Source organism: Pieris rapae, chromosome 6, assembly GCF_905147795.1.
Source record: "Pieris rapae chromosome 6, ilPieRapa1.1, whole genome shotgun sequence".
In the NCBI taxonomy this organism is placed as follows: domain Eukaryota; kingdom Metazoa; phylum Arthropoda; class Insecta; order Lepidoptera; family Pieridae; genus Pieris; species Pieris rapae.
Window position 1 is genome coordinate 6,631,622 of NC_059514.1, and position 26,921 is coordinate 6,658,542.

At 31.3% G+C, this 26,921-nt stretch overlaps 1 protein-coding gene across 9 annotated transcripts in view; it reads right to left on the minus strand.

Annotated features, from left to right (window-relative positions):
• LOC110992402 (protein sprint) overlaps positions 1-26,921 on the minus strand; it is a 158,477-nt gene that overhangs the window by 29,501 nt on the left and 102,055 nt on the right. The window contains exon 1 of one of the 9 annotated variants that reach the window (XM_045628780.1): positions 21,530-21,821. The exons of the other annotated variants lie outside the window; for them this stretch is intronic. The gene's annotated coding sequence lies outside the window, so the exon portion shown is untranslated. Of the gene's footprint in view, positions 1-21,529; positions 21,822-26,921 lie in introns of those variants that run through there. 9 annotated transcript variants of the gene reach the window in all.

The following is a 26,921-nucleotide window of genomic DNA, read 5'->3' on the forward strand; positions in this document are numbered from 1 at the left end:
TACTGATATTAATTACTTAATACATGAATTCCTACCAAATAACTGTAGATAAAGAAATTCGAAGTTAAATAATCTTCCGAAATTTTAGAGACTTAAGAAATCAAAACATCATGGCGACAGACAGACGCCATTGTTTCATTTCGCAAAAAAATTCTCGACGACAATTAAAAATAATTATCCACTTCCACTGAGAAATAAAGAGCGCCTTGGACCCGATTTTATTAACGCCCGAATGAATCTATGTTGTTGTATTTTGTTTCTCTTTGGCTTAATAATAGCAACTACAACAAAAGTTTAAAGATTTTATTGAAGTTATCTATGGTGCAATTCAAAGTATCTAAATATCATTTCCGTTCAATCAAATATATTTTTGACATACAGACAACTTAGCATTCAGTCAATAATTGTTATTATATATATATATATGTAAATAAGGTAGTTCAAGGTGTCGAGAGCACAACAGACTTTTTGAGGTCTCCGGGAGGAATAGAATGTTCACGATGATTCTTGCAGCGAGTCAGCGACCCGTTCATTCAAGGTTCGTCTGCAGAGATTTGGATGATGGAATTTGATGGTAAGGCAAAATTCGAGAACGTATATCAAGAAACTACAGATAATCTAAAGCATATAGATATTAAGTAATATAATAAATAGTAAACCTTTAAACTTTTACATAAATACTGGCCACTTATTTTTTTTATTTTTAAATGCATTCAAAAATTCACTTTACAAATTTAGTCGGAATAAAACTGTAGAACCAGTAATACCTTTTCCACCTATTTTCAGAGCTGCCATGAAAAGATTTCCAGGTCAAATGTTAATTAGGGCTGAGCTGGGATATTTCGAAATGCATTCATTAAAATAAGCTTGACATAGTTTTTGAAAAACTTTTTCCCCGCACTCGATCTGGGTTGCCTTAATGAAGAATATTTTTAATGATACTTGATTGGGAAATACAATGCTGGTGACGTATTGTCAGTAGTTGGGGAAATATACTGAAGTCTTTTATATATTAATCTAATATAACGTTTTTAAATAGAACTAGATTTAAAATAGTAATTATGAACAGCTATAATTTTGTCCAGTTTTTCGCCCACATTATACCTACACATTAATTAAATTTTCTGCCATTCAAGGATAAACAACTTAGTTTGACTGGGAGCTGATTTAATTCTAATTATCATATTTTTTACTACTTGCCGTCACCTTTTTTACTGTTATTATATATAAGTAACAAATCGAATGTTATTTTCGCTGGTTTAGTCAAATGAAACTAAGGTTAACTAGGTTTACATAGACGGAGGTTATCGTGTTCATTTCACCTCCATAGAAGGCTCAGGAATAAAGAGTATGACATATGACATAGTCAGGATTCATACCTCTTTAATCCATACAAATAACTAGTCATTTTGAATTGCTTAGGGAAAAGACAATTTTTTTAATTTTTCTTTATAACGTTAACTATCAGAATGTACATACTAAAAACGGTATTTTGAAAATTGAGTTTTTTAACTACCACTTCTCATATGAGTCAATTTGTTCATGTTATTGAACCAAAAGCAACAACTTGGAACGACAAAACACTTGAAAATCATTGAGAACTTGAGACGATGTATGTAATGTGTTATACAAACGATATATCTCACGAAGTCTCGAGCGCTTAGCCACTTTAAGTGCGATTATTTCTTGCTAAGAACAACCTTTTCACTCCAAAGCCTGTACCAAGAAGAGTTTACGTGCAAGCGATTTTAAGTCTTATTGCTTTTGCGACGATCAAGTGTTAAGTATATATTTAATAGCCTGGTTAAAAATGCCTGGATATTTGTGTCCGCACACTTGGTTGATTAACTTGATATGATACTGTCATGTAGTTTTGTTTCGTTACTTTTAGACAACTAATAAGTATTTTCCCACGCTCAATTTATTGAAGTCACGTTTCTATTATGTAATTTAATGTGGGATTTCATTACGTTAAAAGTTGAATCATTTTAGTAACATTGAAGTGTTATAAATTAAATTCATATTATACATTTGCATTTGCTGTATGATGGCTCGTACTTTTTCATTATTAATTAACAAACGTATTAAAATTATATTTGATTGTATATAATTATTTGAAATACTGAAATATCACTCGATTAATGTCCTAATCATGAATCGGAATATTCATAAACCATTACATGTTTTTAATAAGAAATATACTGAAAAAGACTTCGTTAAAAATAACAATAATAAAACTCTCTATATGACCTTTTTTACACAAATTTAGGAGTTAAGCAAAACAAAGGAAGAAATTCTGCTTAATACATATTATAACAATTTAGATTATATAATATTTCTATACCTTTAGCAAATTTAACTTCTGAACATAAGTCAATTTATCTTGCAAGTATTGCCATGTTTGAAGTATTTCAAGTAATATTTTAAAAGCGTTCAACGTAGACACTACACATCAATGAACGTTAAACAGATTTCTCCTGACTATAAGTCCCCGTACAGCGCTATTCATGTAACTTTATCGTTGCGATAACGGAGCATAAGAAAATTAAAAACAAAATTTAGAAAGCTAATAGCCGATAATAGAATTTAAACTTTAAACTGATTAAAAAATTACAATTATTTTGTTACTATGATAACGCCTTTGGAATAAAGGCAACGTCCAATAGGGACTAGATTTCCCTAGGTTGGGTCTCCGAACCAGTTGGAGTACCTACTCAGAGTAAGCAAGAGAAACTAGAAATAGTCCAAATTGTTAACAATTATTTTTGATAAGTTTGATAAGTTTTGACACGGCCGTGTTTGATTTTAAATTCATCTCATTTTCTTTGGCCTGGTTACGTTATCCTTGTTGATTGATTTCAATTATTTTTAGGTGGAACCGGGGTAGGATACAAAATGACAATACGAACTTTATATCAAAAAGAATAATGCCGTATACGCAATAGGTTGAACATGTCCTTAGTTTATCACATCTATATTTTTTGTACATAATAAACTTAGGTTTAGTTACGGGAATTAGACTTCAGGACGACGCCTGTTGTTAATACGATTATAAGCGCTAGAGTATACTCGACGTCGCTCTATGAACATTTTAGCTTCAACTAAATGCCATGCAAAATTAAATGGCGTAGCGTAGTTTCATTTATAACTGTCTGAAGGAAAATTATTTTAAAGCTAATACGAGTAATACAGCTCGTTTTTGTCTAGACGCCAGGAAAATTTTGTCATTCAGTTTTTATTGTGTATGGACAATGGACATATATTATACAGGAGTCATGCGCTGCCGGGCTTCTGGTTGGTAATAGGGACGTAAGCTAGAAAGAAGAAAGAAACACTTCATAAAAATATATTGAGTTACAAGAAAGTGCCTAGTCTATACCCTAGTCCCTTCCATTTGCCAAGTTTATGAAAGATAATAATTTTTACACAACACTTACATTAATTCATAATTAATCTATAAAATAAAAGTACCAATATTATTTTCCGTACAGCATAGGACAGGTTAAGATTATTATTGAATGTCAAAAAGTTTTGAATAGTGTGCATAAAGGTTTGTTATAAAGAAAGTGGTTAAAGATCAAAGGGCCTCTGAAGGAGAAAAAGCGTTTAGAGAAGAAAGCGCGTTTTTTGGGTGTCTTACATGTAGGTTTGTGTTTTGCGGTCGGTGTTTATTTCCAAAAAGTCTTAATATTGCTTTTAATTATACCGTAAAACCGTTTAAAATTTTGTTTCAATGTACTGAAAACCATACTAAGTATTTGTGTAGGTGTCGCTTAGCCTCATGGCACATGGAATATTGGTTAAGACGCATTAGTATCCGCCAACTCAAAACAATGCTGTTTTGCTGTGAATCATCTTAGCAGATTTCACTCTTTTTTTTCTTGATTTTTGTTAGTTATACCTTCAATAAAAATTATATTCATCTTCATACAAAATAAATATAAATAATTGTTTCTATTATATTTATAAATTAATTCTTATTTGTTTTCATTTTATTTAAGTGTATACCCACTTATTGATACAGAGTAGTAATTCAACCTCTGTTGTCTACTATTTTGAAACTTGTCATTAAAAATTATAGCATTTCCTGTAGAAAGTGAAAATTGTCTGCGCTTAATTACGTGAAACTCGTTCGTCGACTTAGCCTCAGACGACTTTTCTAGTTATCCTTATATATATCTTAAAACACTAAATCTGTCTAATTACTAATGATAACGTAAAAATTAAAGAACTAATATAATTACTATACTCTTCACTTATTTCATTTTACTACAGTAACTTATTTCTTTATAAAACATTATAGAAACTGTCGAGGAAATATGAACTTAATTATTATAGCAATTTAAAGCCACCGTTATAATTAATATTATCTATTTATTTATTTCCATAGTTTATAATACCTTGATGGAGCAGCGACGTAGTTTCATACATTTAATAGCGTCGGCTTCCTTCAGAGTTTTCTTTTTGGAGAAAAGACAAATCAAGATTAACCAACTATTTATTCACTACGTTAGTAAAACAGATTGAAACGAAATCGCTGAACGAGATTGCTTTATAGTGATGAAGCCACATTGCATGGTAGAAGTAATCACAAATAAGGGATAAAAAAGTTTCTCGGTAATCAATTTTTAGAAATGAATCGCGGTCATTGCAAAATCAAAAATGAAACACTTTTAAAAGGTATAAATTAATTACATTAAGTGTTGTGTAAATGAGATATGTTTAAATCTGAAAAGGTTAACGTGACAAGGCAAGATAAGTAAAGTGAATGAGTCGAAATGAAGAAATTGGTGTCACTTATTTTGGTTGGTGGAAGTCTAGTCTAGAGGTTGGACCATTTAATATCGCACACACATGCATATCCTTGTCTGTTTAAAACTATTTTGTTACCACTAAATACTAAACAATCGTTATCGCGAAAACGAAACCTTGAAACACTTGAAAAGCTTATGTGTAAAAAAGAAAATATTTGTCACACTATTGACTGAGATTTGTAGATGTAACATATTATGGCATCAATTTCAAAGTTAAATATTAAAATTATTATCCTTTTCACACAGTGTACAACATTTTATCTTTCGATTCCCACCTTAAACTAATTTATAGGCATTCTTATTTAACAATAAGCTTTGGACAAAAAATCTGGAGTGCTTAATTGTAACAACTCAAATCCCCAATGAAATGGCTAGACTGCCTTAACCGTAAGAATCTAAGTTTCAAATGAAATTTTCTCGGAGTTACGACTAAGTGGTTGGCTCAATATAGATGGTTTAGATGGGTTTTATAGAGTTAAACCTGCATTTTATCTCTCCTTACTCATGACAGATAAATACATTTATAATTGTTATATATATTATAAACATAACATTAAATATAGTTTAAAAATTAAGTACCTACTGGATTAGTAATTGGTATACTATGAGATGTTTTTAAATAAAGACTTATTTTCTGATTTTTATTAATGGCATTGCATTTATTATAACGCATATAAAACTTACCAAATGCCAGATTACATACTAGTTAAATATTAATTTAGTCTCCAACCTTCAATATAAATACTGTGTTTTATAACCGTGTGGACTTAAATCGGTCCTGTTTACTCAATATAAAAATGTTACTTCAACCATAACATAGTAAGGTTAAAGTGTTTCAAAGTCTTTAGACAGACTTGTTTAACTCAAGAGATTGCCTATCAAGACGACGGTTATAGACTTAACGACATTTTGAACTGTCTCCTTGTGACTTGGATCAAATCGATTGACAGCTAAGTGCAAGCCAATCCATTTTATTGACATAGGTGTACTTTTGTATTAAAATTTTATGTATAAATTTCAGTCAAGCGTCATGCTATTTAATATGTCTAATTAAACATTACCAAAATGTACTATATATGAATGTATAGATGTATATAAATGTATACATTTATGATGAGATGTATATTTGTATGTAATGATTAGATTATAAATATTCAAAGACAAAATCTGAAGTATCGTGTTATGTCACACGTGTTAGCACAAATAATAAAACTAACTTTGTTTTACTAAGCCTCTCTGAGCCAACCCTTTTCATCGTAAAACGGGATTTGAAATCAGAACGACACGAATTGCACATAATTTGAAATAGTTTGATCACACTGAATATTTATTTGCCCCTACGAACTTTGTTTCGCCTTTCGAGTTTTACGTTTGGCAAAGAATTTTTTTTTATATAGATAATTATAATATTTATAATAAGTATAAATATAAGTTTTCAATTATAATATAGAGATATTTTTAACAATGATTCTGCGATCTAAACGGTGTACACAGAATGAAGAAACTTGAATCTAAGACAGCTTTTCAAAACCATAAACAAATGACAAACGCCCTTATTTAAATAAGCAGCGGTTTACAAACGCAAATTGATTTTTTAAACCTGATATAGCGAATAATTATGCAAAGTTGAAACTTGGTAGCTCCTTAATCCTGGCTTAGTACGAGGGTCGATCAAAGAGGAGCAAACGAGAACATCCCTTTGGTTAATATATAATGAACCTTGTACCTCTGTTTACATTAATTTACTTAATGTACAAACGTTTAGGTTGTACTATTTTGTTTTGCCAAAGAGAATATTAATATACGTAACAATTTACTTTAGTGATAACAGTCTAGAAGATAACTTAGTGTATTATTAACATATTGTTTTTCTTTACACCAGACACAGATTACGTGGTTTTTGTCCCAGTTTTAAGGATCTTCGAAGTATTTGAATTACTAAGCATCCTGTTTGTAATTTTCTGTCTCTTTCAATTTTTATCAAACTACGAAACCCGAAAGATTATTTTGTTTCGGGTCCAAATTTAAAATATTAACAATTGCAATAATGAATAATCTTGCCACATAAAAACAAGACACCAATCCTTTGCTACTGCGTATTGCAAAGAATGCGGTAAATCAGAATCATTTAGTATAATAATGAACCAATATATTTTTATAAGGACTGTTCCTGTGTGGACGAGTAGAATGGCTGTGGCTTTGAAGAAGATACTTCCATTAAAAAAAATTAAGTTGCAGTATTCCATTGTTTTGTCTCCTAATCTCTTTACTGCATAGAGTTTTCACCCTCTTTTGTTTTCAATAATACATATAAATAATATAATATTACAAATAGTTCTGTTTATTGTATAGAAAAGATCAATGATAATAATAGGCTACATTTGATCAGACTGTTGCGTATCTCAACAGATAATAAAGTTATAAGTTTTACGGACTACGTGACTTGCGACTTACAAATTAGGTCAAACTCAATGAAAGACACATGAATCCGAAAGCAATGTCGCTAATAATGAATGAGCCGAAGTTGATTATAAGAGTTTATTCCCTCTAAAGGTGATATGGTAAAAAAATTCCGTGTCACAACCTTTTAATATAACCATTATGCACCATTTACGATCACTAAGGCGGTAAGACGTTGACAATAAATATTCAGACACAAGAACATATTTTAAATTAAGCCTTCATTTTGACTTAACTGAGAATATTCAAGAATAGTTAAATTATTTAAAATATGCAAGAATATTCTGAAATGTACTCTCCACATTCCCGGATCCCGATTCAACGTTCTAACATTAAAATCTATTGAATTTTCAAAGTTTCGAAATAGTTCTCTCAATACCGCTCGACACAATTAATGCAATATTGAACCTTATTATTTGAGGGTGAAACATAATTTTACTGTGTGACGGTTGGCTAAGAAGACTAGTATTTATATTCTCGATCTTAATTCATTGTAATAAGGCCCATGCAAGGATGGTTAAAAAGAATACCATAGATTTAGTTGGTAGAGATTCGTTTGTTTAAGACCTTTTAATAGAACAAGATGTATACAGTTGACTAGACTATGCTATGAATTTATTTTATTGTCTCCGGTTTATAATACATTTAAAGAAACCTTTGAAGAACTCGCATAGTTAATAGCTCTACGTTCTTTAGAAGGCTTGGTCGGCGGGACCTAATTCTTATTAAAAAAAAAAAAATTCCACTTTGTCCAATACAGATAGTATTGGACAAAGTGGAAAATTTTATTTTGTTAGTAAAAACAGCTGACATATCATTACGACCGTAAAAGATACTGCTCAATTAGATACTACTTATGAGCCCGTAGAAATGTTATTCAACGTTAACGATCTTAATCAATTCTTAATACTTTGAAGTATTTTTTACAGAATAATCGAAATTAGTACATTAAGGGAGTGGATAAATTGCGAAACAAACCGTATTCAAAAAGTAATTTAGTATAATTAAAGTATTTTGTCGTAATTTGTTAGCGCAAACACAATTTGACGAGAAAATTGTGACAAAGTGAAATTTGACAAAACAATTTTAAGAGACGGATATAGATTTAATAGGACATTATAATGGTCCAAGAGCCCGTGAGTGCCAAACATTCGGATTTTAATAAAAGCTGAAAAATTTTCTATGTGTATACCTAGTACATGTAAGAATGAAGCTAATGCATATTTTGACATGATTAACAAGACGCAAAATATCAATTAAAAAAAAATATATATTTACTCATTATTAAACCATTAGTGTTGTAGCTGACTCGATTTTCGAATAGGTTTAATGGGTCAAAAATGCTCTTAGAACTGTGTTTTATAACTTTTAAATTAGACATCACACATAAGCACTATTTGACAGCATTTGTTACGCACGTGTTGTTTGTCTAAAGTGGATTAAGTAACAGTTTTAGGCCAATTTATGTCTGCGAGAGGCAGATAAGAAGCAATTTAGACAATTACTGTTCGATTTAATGGGCAAACCGAGGGGACAATTGAATATCGTGGTCGCAAATGAAAGGGAATTCAGGTCAGTACTTGCATACTAGATTAAAAAAATGTAAGAAAAAATTCTATAATAATTAGTGAAACTTATAATGAATGTACGAATGAGCATAATTTTGTAATACGAGTAGTTCAGCCTTGATGTATCGAATACTTTTAAGAAACTTCTCGAAAAATATATACATCATATAAAAAGTGTGGGTGAATCAATCACAGTTGTGAAATCACTCCTATATGCTATAGGAGGTAAACAATTCGAGATATAAGTCAAAAAGTCAAGAATCATTTATTCATGTAGGTAATGTACACTTATGAACGTCAATTTTTTAAAATGTTAAATATAGATTGAATGCTTCTAACTTTACATTTACTGCCAGTTCTCAAATCAAGAGCGCTAACGGAAGAGAAGAACTCGCAATAAACTCTCCGCCACTCTTTTTAATCGTCAAGTTTTTGCCATGAGCTGCAACCATTACACCATGTTCCACATAATATCTTAAGTAATAAAATAAATTAAAAACAAAGATTTGTCCTCTACCAGCAGGAGGCATGGTGAAATAGGATTACGCACTTACATACTCGTGGGACCAACACGTAAATACATACTCGAAACTAAAATCACCGCATATACGAATTCCAGTACGACCAGTTAGCTAGATAAAAGCTCTATGGATCTAGAAATAATATTTTAAAAGTGCAACTGTAACTGTAGACGCCCAGACCAGATTGGTTAAGCAGAATGGTTGATTTTGTTAACTAATGGCTGTATTGACAAGCGAACACGTAAGATCAAAGATCTTCCTTTCCTGTATAAATCAAACCGTTAACTGCTGTCAGTTGACATCACTAATAAATCAGCGAAAACAAAAGATTAATTCTTGTTTGAATATAATTTAAAATTTACTTGCGGGTTTCTTACGAAGTTTAATGAACGGGTTTTATATAGATAGCTTAAAAATTATTTTCAGCCTCTGTTCAATAAAATAATAACATTAATCAGCAATATCAAATTGTTACTGCTATATAGTTATTTGAATCAAGGCTTAACACGTAATTGAATTAATGGAATTGTCCAAACTAATCCCTGAGTTATCCTTATCACCGACCGACTTACAAATTGATTAGCCATGTATCGTGTCGGGTGTAGGTTTTTATACATACAAGTCGTGGTTTCTACAGAAAAATAAAACCTAGAACGATCAGTATTTTGAAAATAGAATTCTGGGCATTACCTATTGTTTACAAGTTTTTTTTAAAGTGAAATGCAGACTTTACTTTAGATAGAGGATGCAAAACGTCAGACAAGTCTATACAATTATGATACATATTTATACATTATACAATAATTAATAATGGCTGATTTTTACAATTAATACAAGTTTGTTACAATCCAGGTAATTAATATACGATTCATCTTTAATTATGAGTACTTAAAATAAATAAAATTGATGTATGTGTATTTAATGTGATTTCGTAAATAAAAGTTTTATTGACAAACCCCACGATTGAAGATTGTTACAAAAATAGGATATTTACAAAATCTGTTTATTTGAGTTCCTGCATTACTGACTGTATGAAGTCAACACTTAGTGCTGAAATGTTTTAGTTAAGCAGATTTTAAAGCATTTTATAAGTTTATGATCTTTTGCAAAGGGTTATTGCTATTCATAACTGCAAATCTCATCGCCGAGATCGTAGGTTCGATCCCCAGCTGTGCACTAATCGACTTTCTGTCTACATGAGCATTTAACTTTTGCTCGAATAGTGAAGGAAATCATTTTGAGGAAATCACCTTGCCTTAGACCAAAAAGTCACACACTCGCGGGTTGCTACCTTAGTTGCCTATTAAATTGTCAATTGATATTAATTAGAGCAGTGTTGGCCTAGTGGCTTCAGCGTGTGATTCTCATACCTCAGGTCGTAGCTTCGATCCCCGGCTGCGCACCAATGGAGTTTCTTTCTATATGTGCATTTAACATTTGCTCGAACGGTGAAGGATAACATCGTGAGGAAACCGACATGTCTTAGACCCAAGAAGTCGAATACTAGAACAATACGAATATAAGAACTTGCATATTAGATTTTAAAAAAATCATCATGAATCAGATTCAGAAATCTGAGGCCAAGACCTAAAGTCCTAAACCTAAGAGGTTTAAGTCCTAAAGTCGTAAACCTAAGAGGTTTAAGCGCCACTGATTTATTTTTTAATTTAAGAAATTACTTGATCGTAGGTCGTATTGATATATTAAGGCGAAAAGTTTTCTGGAACAAACAATAAGTACAGAATAATAAGTACGTATACGAGTATACGCTTCGGTAGTTTGGAAATAATCGCCGTCATTATGACCAATAAAAACAGAAAGGCGTATAAACTAGCTGTGATTACATTATGAAAATGTAATTATGGTAACAAAAACAATACTTGTACAATGTACTCTGTAAAAAATCTTCTAAAATTATATAGAACTAGATTGTGAATTCTGTGGATTTACCCGCGCAAACTCGGTCGTACGACTGGTCGTAGATTCGAAGAGATGTTTATTAACTTCTGTCGTTCGTCATGTTGATTTTAAAAGGCAGTGCACGTCCGGCACAGTCACCTATCAGAAGGCAATTGTAACTTGTAATTTGTAACCTAAACGATTGATCCAACGCACTTCTGCCCGATTGACAATTTAACAATTTATTACCTGCTGTCCATCATATTGCGTGGTGTTACCATCGTAAAAAAATAATTACATCGTGTCCCCTTATAACATTATCTCCGACATACTAGCATATATATTCCTTTATTCATAAAAACTTAATCAGTCCGATGGCAATGTTTATACAGCATCTCTTTCTTTCAATTGGATTTACGCTATAATAAAACGAGACAGAATTAAATTGATTTCTTCCTGAACATGGTGGTGTTGTAATTTAATAACAATGGTTACGATGTTTTTCCACGTAAATATCATTCACCTAGTCTATTGGCTGGCCCTATTTTAGAAGTACTTTAAAGAAAATATTTTTAAGAAAAATATTTTTTATGCTTTACGATCCTCCATACCTCACAAGTTATTTGAAGTAGTAAAATATTGAGCTATATTTTCTTTGACAAAGTAACTCTAAGGAAATAGAGGTATATTCAGTTTAGGGGAATTCTCACCCTTTTTAAAACTCCCTTGTAACGTCTTATTCACTACATAAATTTTATCAGCTCGTTAAATGAAATGTTTCCATTGAATAGTTTTGTACAAAGAAGACGCGTTCACACTTAATTCAATCCTTATTTTCATGTTTCTAGGTCTCTTTTTACTATAAATGCTAGCCGGTTTTTTAGACGTTCATTTAGATTTGCTGCTTATTTGTTATGTGATGCTTCTTACAATCAGTTACTATTTATATTAATTTCTTAGCTGATAATTTCTCATATCGAGTTAAATGTGTCCATCACTTAAATACAAAGCGTAAACAATGTTATTTCAAATACAACAAAAATACTCTATACTCTATACTATAAGTTATTATTATATTCGGTTAAACATACAAGAAAAATTGTAACGCCAAGTGTTCAATTATGAAGACAAACAATAATATGATTAAGTATTGGAAGAATCTCTTTCCTTTTTATATGAATGAATGTTGAATCAATATTTGCACACATTAATAAACATAGTTTATTCTCTTAAGAAAGTGGTATCTTACAGGAAATAATTAAGTAAATAGTTTTCATAAGTATTTCATACTAAACTATTAACACTAAAACTACTACACTAAAACTACTAATATATCCGTAAAACGTATATCTAACGTATGTATTAAGATAATTAACTTTTCTTTTATCCTTTCCTCGTTAAGTATAATTGCAATAATATTTTCCATTTCGCGTCTCTAGCCGAGTAGAAAAACACTTTAGCCCATTTCCGGAAAAGACGTTCAGTGGGATTCATTATCCACCCTCGACAAATACTGGAATCTTTAGGGTTCCGCGTGTAGTGACGAATAATTAAGGTTTTCGTATCAAGCATAAATACGAACATCAGAAGTATAAATTATTTCAGTTTCTTATTCAGAACTAGATTTTTTCTCTATATCATATAAAACTTTAGGTAATAATTGAATTGATTCAAGAGTTTAATATGTTATTGTTTCTTATTTAATAATTTAAATGTAAATTATTATTACGTAAGATAACATAAGTGTTTTTTTTTTGAAAATATGTATGAGATTTTAAGAGAGCTGATCTTAAGCACTGTTGAGAAAAGGATGGAAATTGACAGGAACTAGAAAACTGTGTTTATTAAGTAATTTCTAGTCATTATGTTTAATATATATTTAACGATATTGTTGCAAAATGTGATAAACAACAAATAAATTCATCTTTATGATAACCTAAACAATATTTATACTTAATTTTAAGCTTCAATGTTCTTGCAAATAAACTTGTAAAATATATAAATTATATTATTTCGCCCACACACGATGTACTTACATCCAAAGCGATTTTCCGCGACAGTGCAACAAGAAGTGTTTTCATTCCTAATGGAAGGGATGTCTCCCTAAACTGTAAGCCCCAAGACGAGCAAAGGCAGAGCTTTAAGCTCGATGGCCCTATAAGTACGAATTTGTTTTCGGCTTCGCTGGCTTAATATATCCTTGATGTTCGTTTTTATCTCAAGGACAGCTTTGATGTTCTCTAGTGCTCGTTCATTCAACAAGTATTGCCATGTGCCTATTCGTTAAAAGCGTATAATTACCTCTAAGCATGTAATTATCTCCTAAATTGTTTTAAGTTTTCACGATACGTCTAACAGCAAACATTTTTTATATCTATAAAAAAAAATCAATTTTTTAAATATTCGATTAGTGGTGGGATGGCTGATCTATATTTCAATTCGATTTTTGAATTTAATTTCAATTACAGAACTGATTGCAATTTGATGTGAGAAGTTCTACCCTGAGGCAGGAAGTACGTATAAACTTCTAGATCACATTTATTTTTTAAATCTTCGATTTGAGAAACTTAGTGGTAGCTGTTTTTAATTCGATTTTTGAATTTAATTTCTATTACAGAACTGGTTGTAATTTGATGTGAGAAGTTCTACTCCGAGGCAGGAAGTACATATAATCTGTGATCTAAATCAGATATTATTAGCTGTTCCTTCCTCGTTCATGTAATGTTATTTCTCATAACCTATAAGTCACGTTAGTCGTAAACTGTGCATTAATCTACTTTGAGATAGTGATCGAAGCTCAGGCTGATCTTTGTAAACAAAAGAACTGCGTTGCGGAATGATTTCATACATGTGGTATTTTTAGGTTAAAACATTACTTATATGTAATAGCTGAGATGGGCATATTTTTTGGTTAATAGTTTTTTTTTTATTTTTTTTTTTGTGTACGTTGTTTAAATTTTTGGTTCTTAACAATAATGTTTCGGTCAATATGAATTTGATTCTCGGTCAGTCTCTTTATAAAAAAAAATTATAAAAACTCCGTACATTTGGCCAGGATTCACGCAATTATTAATTTAATTATTATCTATTAAGTTATAAGTAGATAGTAAAAATGTAAGTTAATCTCATTTGAAATGAAATAATAATTGACGTCAATTGTATAAAATATTGTCTTACGTTAATTTTATTTTAAAATAGATGTGAACGAATTAATTAAAAATGTTAGTAGAGATTGCTCGAAATAAAACTACCACGGCCCACATGGGAATAATTTACACGCGACATTCTAAAACATATTTCAGTAAGATATTTACAATTTTCGTTACCACACCTGCTATGTTATATTTTTGATCGTTTCTATAATGTATTTATAAAAAATAGACTAGGCGTAGACTAGAATTTTTTAATAATAATATAATATGTATGTATTAAATACATGTATGATTTTGAGGACCACAAAGCACAGAACCCACACATTGCACATTCCCACATACAACTCAAATTGTTCTAGTACATTTTCTTTGTCACCTAATTTTTGTCTAAACGCGTTTTAGCTTTACATACACATGCTTTAATTCAAAAAAAGGAAATCATTATCAATTTAGAAAAGCTGTTGATTAAAAATAGTTTAATAAATAAATAAAGTTTATTTACAGATTTTAATTTTTTACATATAAACAAAATAAGCTAACATTTAGTCATTTATACTAAGTAATCTAGCTCTAATGACTAAATGCTCGCTTATTTTGCTTATTTGTATAAATAAACAAGACGACAATTCTTTGTCACAAAAAGGTTTTGTTTTAAAGAGACAAAAAGCTCCAGTATAATGAGATGTGTGTCATATAGTCCCTCCAATAGCCGAAATTTATAATTCACGCAATTTAATATTTGTATTCGCCAAGACGCGCTCGTAAAGTAAGGCGGGGGAGCTTTCATTTTTCACTACGATTTCCGTAACCCCAAAAGTGCTTCTCTTAATAAAATTAAATTTTAGTTCCCTGTGCAAGGAATGAAAAGAATTTTAATAAAATCTTATAGTCAAGCTGTTTGCATAGTTTACTGGTTTTGGAATACATTCAAAAACATAATATTTACATTTAAAACTTTGTTAGTATACGAATTCTAGTATTTAGTAGTATGCGAAGCATAAGCACAAAAGATACAATCTTTATTAGTTTTCTGTTTCCTTCTATAACAATACATTGATTTAGTGTGTTTATTGGCAATTTAAAAGGTAACAGATGATAGAGGCGTTAAAAGCAATAAAGTTAAATGTTATTAAAACAAATATACAACATAAATACTGGTTAATTTATGTGGTCGAGCCGACTGAAATGTTTTACCCCCAAAATATTTGTCTGTCGCGATATCCGTGTCCTGGCAACGAGCCAAACAGATCACTTTCGCCAAACTAATAAAATATAGTAGACAAAATATTACAAGGAATTCAGGCGACAAGGATAAATAACATAATTATAAGCCTTGAAATATCGTTAGATATAGCATTAACGTTTTACTTATTGTAAATGTATAAACGTCTTTTTATAGAACAAAGGGAAAGGAGAAAGCTAATGTAATGGTACACTTACAACGCAAGGAACCTCGCAAGTATTTAACCCATTGTATCAAAATAACTATGTATGTCTTACTTAAATTTTCAACAAGCTTCCAAAAATAGATTTTATAGAAAAATCTCCGACCGCATACCATAAAAAACTACATATTATATTGTACTGTGTACAGAAAAAACATATAACAGTATTATTATGCGATCATCATATATGGGTATCGTACCATGAGAGATATCCGCTACTAAGTGATCACTTGCAGCCCAGGTTTTTCGGTTCGGAAGTTCATAAATCATAACTTCTTTGGGCTCTGAATGAAAACCAGTGTTTATAAAAAGTAAAAATATATAATAGTGTACAGTGCGTGGAGCTGCAGATAAATGCGAACTGTCAACGTGTCGTGTCGTGTTTAAAACCGTAATGAGTATGGCGGTTTATGTATATAGGATGCGATATGAGATATTACTGTGAATATTTAGATAAGTTTATGGTCCTATTAGGGGCAACAATTACCACATATTTCTATAATTTCAGAGTTGTAGATAATCTGTGCGAGATCCGTGCCTTGCTTAAGGCACATTTCGTTTGGCAGGGAAGTCGTAGGCTCGGTTCTCTGTGGAAAATAAATGTTTTGGGTCCAGAGGCGCTAGGACTTATTAATATAAAACAGAGATGTGTCTATTCTAAGGATCTGTGACTTGAAATACAAGGATAGTTTTTGAAGGTGCCACAGTTACAATAAAGTCAATGCAATAAATTCTAATAGTAGTAATATTGGTGTAACTTTTTATGAGCATCCTGACTATACTTATTAAATGATTTATGGCGACTAAAGTCACTCTAAGTTACTATATATAGTTGATATACATAGTAAGAACATTTAAACTCTCTTTAGTATACAAAACAAAACAATTTTCATATAAGTCTCACGTCATTACGATACGAATAATAGCCGAGTTTTAATATAGCGTAGGTGAATGAACTTTTATTATCATGTAGATATTGTTTACGCAAAACTCAAGAGTGCGGTTCACTTGTATATTGCTACAGCATTGTGTGCAAAACTTTGAAGTTGCTAAGGAAGGAAGTTGGATTGTTGCGATCGTGCAAGAATTCTCGTTTCAACTGACACTATAATTAGCGGATTTCAATGTTCTAATGCATTTAATGGGATTCATTATCTAATTGCGATAAATTTAACAATGTTCAAAGAGCAATGATAGTCTAATAGAGCCCGTGTCTGTGAAGGAAAACATAGTAGGGAAACTATCATGTCTCAGACCAAATCGACAATGTTTGCGAGGAAAAGCAGCTTAATTGACCTATAAAGAAATATTATGAATTCAAACTCAAACTCAAAAATATCTTTATTCATAAAGGTAAACATGTACACTTATGAACGTCAAAAAAAAAATTAAATTAATTGTAAATTTACATTTACAACCAGTTCGCAAGTCAAGGGCGTAGAGCGGGTAAGAAGAACTGGCAAGAAACTTTCCGCCACACTTTTCAATCGCCAAGTTTTTAATACAAATTGTTTGAACTGGAGCAAATCAATCCTAAGGATTAGGATCATTTAAGTATTCGTCACATTTATAAGAGGCTTTATTAATTAATTTACTTTTAACGAGGGCTTTGAATTTATTTACTGATAATTCTCTAATTTCGCTTGGGAGTTTGTTCTAAAAACGAATACAATTTCCATATAAGTGTTTTATCTTCTGGAGCCTGGTTGGTGGAATGAAAGAGATCCAAATTAATTTTGACTTTAATTAAAAAATTAGAAACCTTCAGCTATACATAATACACAATACCAACTCAGGTCATAGACGTCTCGCATAACAAAGCGTTTGATTCACCGAATATTGACATGACCTTCTTTGATGTTTCATTCACCGTACTTATCGCTGCCATAAAATTAGGTCGTTTTAAAACAGTCTACATTGAGATATAAATATTTACGATACGTTAGCAAGGCCGAGTGGCGGTGTCACTTGATACTTGCGGCCATTGAGATAACTATTGCCAGGTATTAGATAATACTGGCCGCCGAGAATACTATTTATATATTTATGAAGATGAATATCGATTATAAACTCCTGGTTCGTCGTCGTTTTATTAAAAAACTAGTGCAGATACAGCTTCCGTCAATGCTTAAATATTACTAATATTGTTTATCGGTAGGTATTAAAGGTGTTTAAAGAAAATTACTATTCAGTCTCTTTTCTAATGAAACAATAATTTGACAGTAAGAGACAATTTTTTATAAGTGTGTGACTATAATTAACTCACAATTGAAAAACGTCAGCTTTTTTAAATAATAACAATCTAAATAAAAATCAATCATTCGTAACGTAAAAGCCGAAGTAAGTTATATTACACATTCGTATATTGTAAAATGGGTCACAGACTACAAAACATGTGACATTACTGAAATACATCGACAGCCGATCATTAATAATACAACACACCTGCTATGAATAGTTCCTGGTTTCCATCTACAAGTTGTAAGATATTGGTTTGGCAACTCGCCTGCTTGTAGTCTCTTGTGGGTATAACCATAAACAATCGTGACTTTGTTACTCTATGCTTTGCAGACCACAGACTGATAAAGCTGTCAAATGTTTACGTATCGAAAGTGCAAGGGATCGACAATTGCGCAAATTAAACGATCAATCTCATCAATGAGTGTGGCACGCAAATATTGACTATCGCAAATGACCGTTCGGAGCATAAGGGTCCCCTATTATAAAGCTGTCAACTTAATATTGACAGATGGAATGATTGAGCTAGGTCATAGATTACAAAGTTACTTTCTCCTTGTCATTGAGTCATTGACGTGTACAGTCAGATCAAAGTATGTACTATTCTAAATACATTACTTTTTATTAACTCGTGTGTCGTGTTACCTTCCAGTAGTAAATATTTAACTCTTTTAAAAATTAGGGGCCTCAACTAGCGTCTAAGATAGCTATGAAAGGCAATTATTGCAGCGCATGGACACCGAAATTAAATACTATTATATAATTGAGCCGTATAAATTCGTATTAAATTATATATATATATATATATATATTTTTTTATAGTATTTAATAACCGTAACCATTAATTTACATTACTAAGCTACTAAATGTTTAAGGCAGTTATTTATCGCGTTGATTAACGTTGACGTTCGTTAAAAAAATACGAATATTATCTATTGCTCGAACGATGAAGGAAACATCGTGAGGAGACTGGCTTGCCTAAGATCCAAAAAGTCAGAAAGGCAAAAAGAGCTGATCGCCTATAAGATTGACAAATTATCATGCAACACATACAAGAATCTGATGCTCAGACCTTAGTAGTTTGTAGCGCCACTGATTTATTATTTGTATTTAAAAAAATATTTTCACTTTTTCTGAGAAACGATAACAGCAATCTTTATCTTTCATAAACCATTCACATTCCCTTCAATGGTTCATTGACATAAAGTTCAATACGATAAGAGTTATGTCACTATTTACAACATTATTCATATTAAATATTAACATAAGGATAATAATATTATCGTTGACAAAGTGACATGAAAGTAGATACATGAATCTGAATAATTATTATTAATAATATTTTGCTTTTAAATTATTATAAAAAATATAAAGTTTTAATTTAAATGGCTATACACGTATATTTATTATAGTATTGCGATCGAAATTTAATAAATTTGCTTAGAGAAGTTTTTGTACGCGCATAAAATAAAATAAATAATCCCCTCCAATTGTTTTCATGACAATGTATTTAATAGAATTTTATAATAAAAATAAAAAATACCTTTTCTAAAAGAAATTAATTTAAATATTACCTATTCAAACCATTACCATGAATCATTCAAATAGAAATTTTTCGCATTCAAAGTACATTAAATAGTATTCCAAAGTCACATAACAGCTACGAAGACATTAAAGATTCCTTCACAATTCTCTGGGGTATGTAATTTCGCAGACGGTGCAATATTGTAAGAAGAATGCGTTTTGTCTACCAAACGGCCGCGAGCGACTGTTGACAAAGAATAACTGCTAGTCTTTTACTACGGCATTTGCATGTGCTTAGGAATACAGCGGAACATAAATCAGAATAAAACGGTTTAAAATTTAAGAACCTACTGAAAAATGCCAGTCAAGTAGCTAAGGAAATTTTTGAGGATATCACCACGACCCAAACATCGATTACGGGTGTCAGACAGAAACATGACGAGCAAAATGTTTATAACCTCCAAATTGGATACCCCAAAGCCCAATCGGTCGTTACATTACTTAACTGCAAGTTTTATGAATGAATTGAAATCTAAAGCATGAACTATTTGAGCATTTAGTTTTTTATAATTATTTCTAATCCAGGACTTGTTCGCTCATAAATAAAATAAGCTCATAAAGCTCATAGACTAATATACCAACTCCTTTACGATCTAAATACCGTTAGTCATACTAGCGTACGCCCTAGACATTACAAATGGCTTGTCGTATTAGAAATTCTTGTCTTTGATGCTAAAGGCATGCATATCAAGCAAATACGGGGCAAAGGGGTTGGCCACAAGACAGGGAGAGCTAATAGCACTCACGACGGCAATAAATAAGGATGCTACCATTATTTCCTTAAGGATCGTCTTATGGGCTTCTTAATTAATTTGGAACTTTCTGAGGTCTCCCGTGGCGAGCAATTTGAATAATAGCGCGGATCGGGCGAGAGGGCGTAATTATAATTGCAAATATTTATGTTAAACGAGCCTGCTGGCGATTTGATATTACAAAGAATGATCTATTGTTCTGTTAAATGTGGTATTTGGAAATGAAAGGACCACTCAACAATACTTACGGGACGATAAGATGAACATATTACCTGCAACAAAAAAGTAGGTTAAATATAAAGTTAGTACAATCGAGTACAATTAGCCGTATCGTTTTGCAGTCGATAATACTAAGGACTCATGTAAATAAAGCATGAATCTATTACTAAACGTTGGTTGGAAACTACGTAATTTTTTTTAAACTTATCATTATCCATATAGATTTAGGTACATATTGTTTTAAATCCAGTCAATATAAATTATTCAATTTAACGTAGCTACATTACGAGACATCCATCATAAGTTGAAGTGAGCACGTTATAGCCATCTATTAGGATGCTAGACTTGTCTTTAAGAAGGTTATTAAAGGGGAATGACATAAGATTGGTTATACGATACGTAAGTATTATATGTGATTTTAAATAAACTAAATATATTGCACACTTCATTTTAAAAATACAAATGATTAATGAAGTTTTTCTAAGTATATATACATATATATTTAAATTAAATTTACTAGTGCAATATAGGTCTGTATTAAAGAACAAAAAACAAAGGAAATATTATATTTCCTTTGTTTTTTTTTTTAATGTAGATTAGAGTTAGAGTTAGGTTAGAGTTTCTTCAATATTAAGGTTTTAATTAACATTTTAATAAAACATTAACCCAAATTATTGTATTTAAAAATAGACCACTTCAACTACAACTATTAGTAATTACGTACAAACCGTTAATGCCTTTTCAAATGTTTGCCAGTCTATTGTATTCGTATGTAAATAAAAAAAACGCATTATCCACACATTTTACCTATATCAATTTTTAATACGTAAAACGTGTATATTTCTTTAATAAAGGATTATTAATGTCACCCACTTACCTGATTACCGAATTACAACATGTTTACGAACCACTGATAAACACAAAAGACAAGTACATTAGGCAACACAGTCCCGACTATCACGCTTTTAAAAGATTTCCTAGGAATTTTGCACGGCACGCAGCTTCTATTCGTCACTGTCGAGTAATTAAGCCAACCACGAGAATAACATTTCCGCGTTTGAAAATAGCTCCTATGATTATTGGGAAAGCGTCGTTTTTCCCACAATCAAAATTAATTTGAGCGAAAATAAATAGAGGTACGTGCGATGTTGGAGACGCTCTCACGCAATGTCTTGCACAGAAGTGTGTAAAATGCAGGGGGTAATGAACGATACAGACATGTATTAATACATAATTGTTGCTACATATATGACTCAAATGACACACTTACTCTTTAAGGTATGTGAGGTTTTAAACAATGTAAACGGATAAAGAAATAAAGAAAAGGCTATACAAACAATGTGACGGTGATTTCTCTGATATATTTTATTTAAATAATGGACAATTATGAACTATTATTACTTCGTGCTTGTCAGGTTAGGGCTTGAACGGTATTCAAATATAATCTACCTCATCGTCAAAATATTTATAAATATGCAGACGCATCTGTGAATGATGATACGAGATAATTATAATAAGTATTCTGTGATAAAGAATACTAAGTAGAATTAAAAAGAAGCTACGTTAATGAAGTTTTTATAAAAACTTTAAAAAAACCTAATAAATGCTAGAGCAAGATTCCACGTTTGATGTCATTGTTTTCTGCGTCACTTGATCTAAATATCGGAAGAAATTGTGTGAATTTCTATATTTCTTTCTCTTTTGAAATTCTTCTTGTAGAATCTTAAAATTCCAGATTTAATGCTATTGTTTTGCACGTCATATACTAAATATTGATTATCTATAAACAATTTCCTGTAAGCCAACAGTAAACAACAGCATATGGTGTCATGCAGGGTGCGTTGACACCTGGCACCATAGAGCAGAGTATGCCAAGCGTGAACCACGGAACTGTATGGCTTTCGAATATATTTTAACTTATCTGTAGTTGCACGTGGAATATAACCGTATTCGATTATTAAAAAAGAAAAATGACGTAAATGCATGACAGAATTTTTAAAAAAAGGAATTTCGTCCAACGTCAGGAACGTTCATAGACTAAAACTGCTAACTTTTTAAAGTAAGGTGATCATTTTATCAGTTGTAAATACGGTAAAAACTACACATTATGAGCAGTTAAGTCATATCAATATTTTATATATTTATACATAACAGCGTTAAATACTGGAAATATATCTTATAACCAAAGAGTTATTATAATTTGTTTTGTGATTAGATTATCACCTTGAGGATTACTAGAGCGACACGACCGCAAAAAATTGTTTGGCAACCGCGTTCGAGGCCACCTGACTCAATGAACTTATTGTTATATTGATCAGAGGTAGATTAAATCGAGATAATGTTTTTGTGCAAGTGTTTTTTTTTATTTAACATCAAACATGTATTAGAAAAACATCATAGAACGCTCTTTATAGGAGCAAAACGTATTTACGCCTTGAAAATTGGAAAAAATATTTTTTAAATAAAATTTTTACCAGTAATTTGTGCGATCGGGTACGCCCAAGGGTAACTAGGGGAATTTTTTTTAGATTACATTTATAAGTCTTCTAGCATAAATGTGTCCGAAAATAAGATATTTTTTTTAATACATCTCAAATAATAATAAAATTCGATTTATTTATTATGATATATGATTATCTATGATTTATAAGGGTTTCGATAATTACAAGAGTAATCGATAAATCTAGTCGTTAAATCTATTATTAACGGTGGATTCGAGTTGGTTATGTAAACGATTATTATAAGGCGAATAAATCAATCACTTTATTTTGTTTACCGTGCTGATCATCTGACGGCCTATTAAAACTTCGCTGTATTATATTTATAAGTAAGATAAAAATATAATTGTTTCTTAATTAATTATTCGATTGAAATTAATTTTAATCTATTTTTTAATAGCCTGTAATCATTTTTATTCTAGCAATTGTTTATTATATTTTATTGTTTCCGAACCCATTCTACTTAGGGTCCTTCAAGAAAAGAGCGTACCAAATCTTAAAGGCCGGCAACGCACTCGCGAGCCCTCTGGCATTGAGAGTGTCCATGGGCGGCGGTATCACTTAACATCAGGTGAGCCTCCTGCCCGTTTGCTCCCTGTTCTATAAAAAAAATTGTTTATTGTAAAAATGTTCTGGGTGAGTGAAACTTCAGGTGTTTAGGCTGGAAACATTAAAATATCTTGAAGCTGCCTTTTCACTGATAACATTTCAAAGAGAAAAAGCCCGATTGACAAGTCACCCGTTTTTCTACTCTGAAAGGGTAGCATTGCCTGCGGGGAATCAAAAACGCTACGTCGCTTCATGTTAGGGGAAAATTATACACTCATCTCCTTACAAATAGATTGTAAAAGGTTTTGGATCTGTCAAACATACAGGGGAATGTGCCTCGGGGCTAAACAAGTACAAGGAGATCTACTAACAGGAAAAAAGAACTGTAGAAAAAATTGAAAGTGAACTGCAATGTTTAAAAAATAATAATTTAAAACGTCAACAAAAAAGGTCTCACATATATTTTAAACAATAATAATTAGTACATACCTCACGTATGTATGACAGTTTTTGATAATATAGTCCCTTATATAATCAAAGATGAATTTAAATTATATTTTTTAAATAATGTTAATGACTTTTGTCACGTGAAATTGCAGTAATCGAAGTCCTTCGAATCGAAATTCTACCTCGCTTACATAAGTCTGCCTTGACCCTTCCATTCTTAACGCTTTCGGTAAGGAATTTCATAAAATGTATAAAGTAACCTATAGACTATAGACCAGTAAAAGGCTGACATTTTCAATAATTCTTAAAAAAAATGGTAACCATGGTAACAACCACTCGACCAACCAATTCTGAACCAATTCGACTTAGGGTCCTTCAAGAAAAGCGTACTGAGTCTTAAGAGGCCGCCATCACACTCGCGACGCCTCTGGCATTTACAGTGTCCATGGGCGGTGGTATCACTAAGCATCAGGTGACCTCTTGCCCGTTTATTAACGCGGAATTCTTAATATAAAATTAGTTTAATAATTTAGAATCACACACACTATGAGCGTCGAGTCTAAGTTTAAATATCTTTCGCCTCTATCTGGAAAACTTTTAACTAGTATATTGATTGCATAACTAAAGAATTGGTTTAAATTATTATTTTCAAATTTTTAATCTGTGGAAGAAGGCTGACTCTTTAAAAAACACAAGTAACATATATAATAATCAATTTATCATTTACATCTCAAATAAAATACAATTTATTCCAATGTCATTGCTTTATCGAGAGATATATTTCAAACAGTCTAGAAAATTGACTCAGAGTACAAACAAACAAATACGGTGCCTGAATATTGAATGAAGATTCACGAAGTTTGTCTCTTCATATGTTAACTGTCCGTTGCAGGAAAATTCCGTAAGAACTTGTTTTGACGTGTCCCTCCCTGGGGATATTGGGCACAATAAAAATTACCATAACAATGCAAACAGCTTTTTGACCCTTTCTTATAAAGATTGGCAATGTCATTTTATTAAAGACCTATGAAAGACAGTGATCGCTAAGCGTTTTCTTTACTCGAGTATACTTTTCTTTCTACTTTGACGATAAGTAGCTTCTATAAATATCAACTATCGCTTCAGTATTTTACCGCAACCACTTCAAACTTGGCTATCGACCTATCATTATGAACTTAAAGTGACTTAAAACCTTGAATCTGTTCAAGACTTATTTTTAAGTCTTTCTAAACACTTAAAAATAAATACCTCTTTATGTTAGCCGAGAATAAGATTTAGAGACAAGAGTTAGCGCGAAGTATAACTCCTGTGTGTCGAGTAGAAAGTGCTAAATCTAGGAGTAGCTTGTACAAAAATTCGTATGTATGTACTACAAAGAACGGTTTGGTGGCCGTCGATACACAATGTTATACTAGGATATAATATAAAATACTAGGATAATATAATAAATAAGTCTTCAATACATACTTCGTCACAGTGTCTCCTTACCGAGAAAGGCACACAATATTGTCAATCGTACGGATTTGAAGACACTGTATTAATTTGGGAACAGAGGAACTGATGATCACAATAGTTCACAAAAACGCACAAAATACTCACTGTACAATTATAAATTGAGGACGTAACTATTAACAAATATTATTAACAAAAAGGTATACGAGAGTTAATCGCAACAATGACTAACGAAAAAAGAGACGAGCGGCCGAGTAAAAATATTTTGGATCAAATCATCATCATCAAATATCAAATTTATGTATTTCGAACACGTTAGCTAGCAATATTTCTCGACCAAAAAACAGAATAATTGACTTTCTACAACAGCCTTATGATATTTATATACCTATGTAAGATACGACATTTTTATAATAAAATCACTAGTGTTAAATAATTAGCAATAATCAGTGAACATCAGATAATAACAATAACATCCATACATTTAACTCTAAGCTTTGATTTAGTTTTATAGTAAAACAAATGCAGTCTATGTCACTACGCGATGGACGTACTAAATGCACAATAAAATTCTTTATAAAGCTTTCAGATCATATCTCCAGCAGAAAACTCATAGCATTTACGCATATGTACAGAGCGGAATGCACTCGGCATAAGCGACTTTCTATGAATTTCCTTACCACTGGAAGTGTATCGGAGCAATTAACTCGATATCGTGCACTTCGCAGAACTTTGCACATCGGACATTCTCGACGGAATTATTTTGAATGCGTATTAAATTTCATGGCTTTTTACGCGATTAAAGCCGTCTTGCGGATATTTTTAAATCAAATTTGATGAGACATTTAAGGTTTAAAATAGTTTAATTTTAAAAACTTTGATATCTGTTTGATTTTGAAACATTCAAACAAACAATTCAAACATTCATTAAGTAAAAAATGCCTATAAGAAAATCACACTCAGATTGGTTCATTAAGAGGCAATATCTTTATTAAGTAAATAATAAATTAATGTTACATTTTTCAGTGGAATTTTACCTCTCTTTACAGTTATTGTATTAATCTATTAATGAGATAATTAAAAAACAAGTGAGTAAGACTGAAGTATCAAAACGTCTCTATCCGTGACATTACTATATTCTATGAAAACGCTTAAAAATATTTTTAAACGTTATTGTATTATCATAAATTGTTAATTCATATTTTCAGGATACCTTGCTGGCGAAAACGTGACAAGGAGATCACTACCAGGTAGATTAGGCACGTTCTATGAAAACCGAGATGAGACGTATGCACATTAAGTTATCTTTACAAGGAAGCAAAG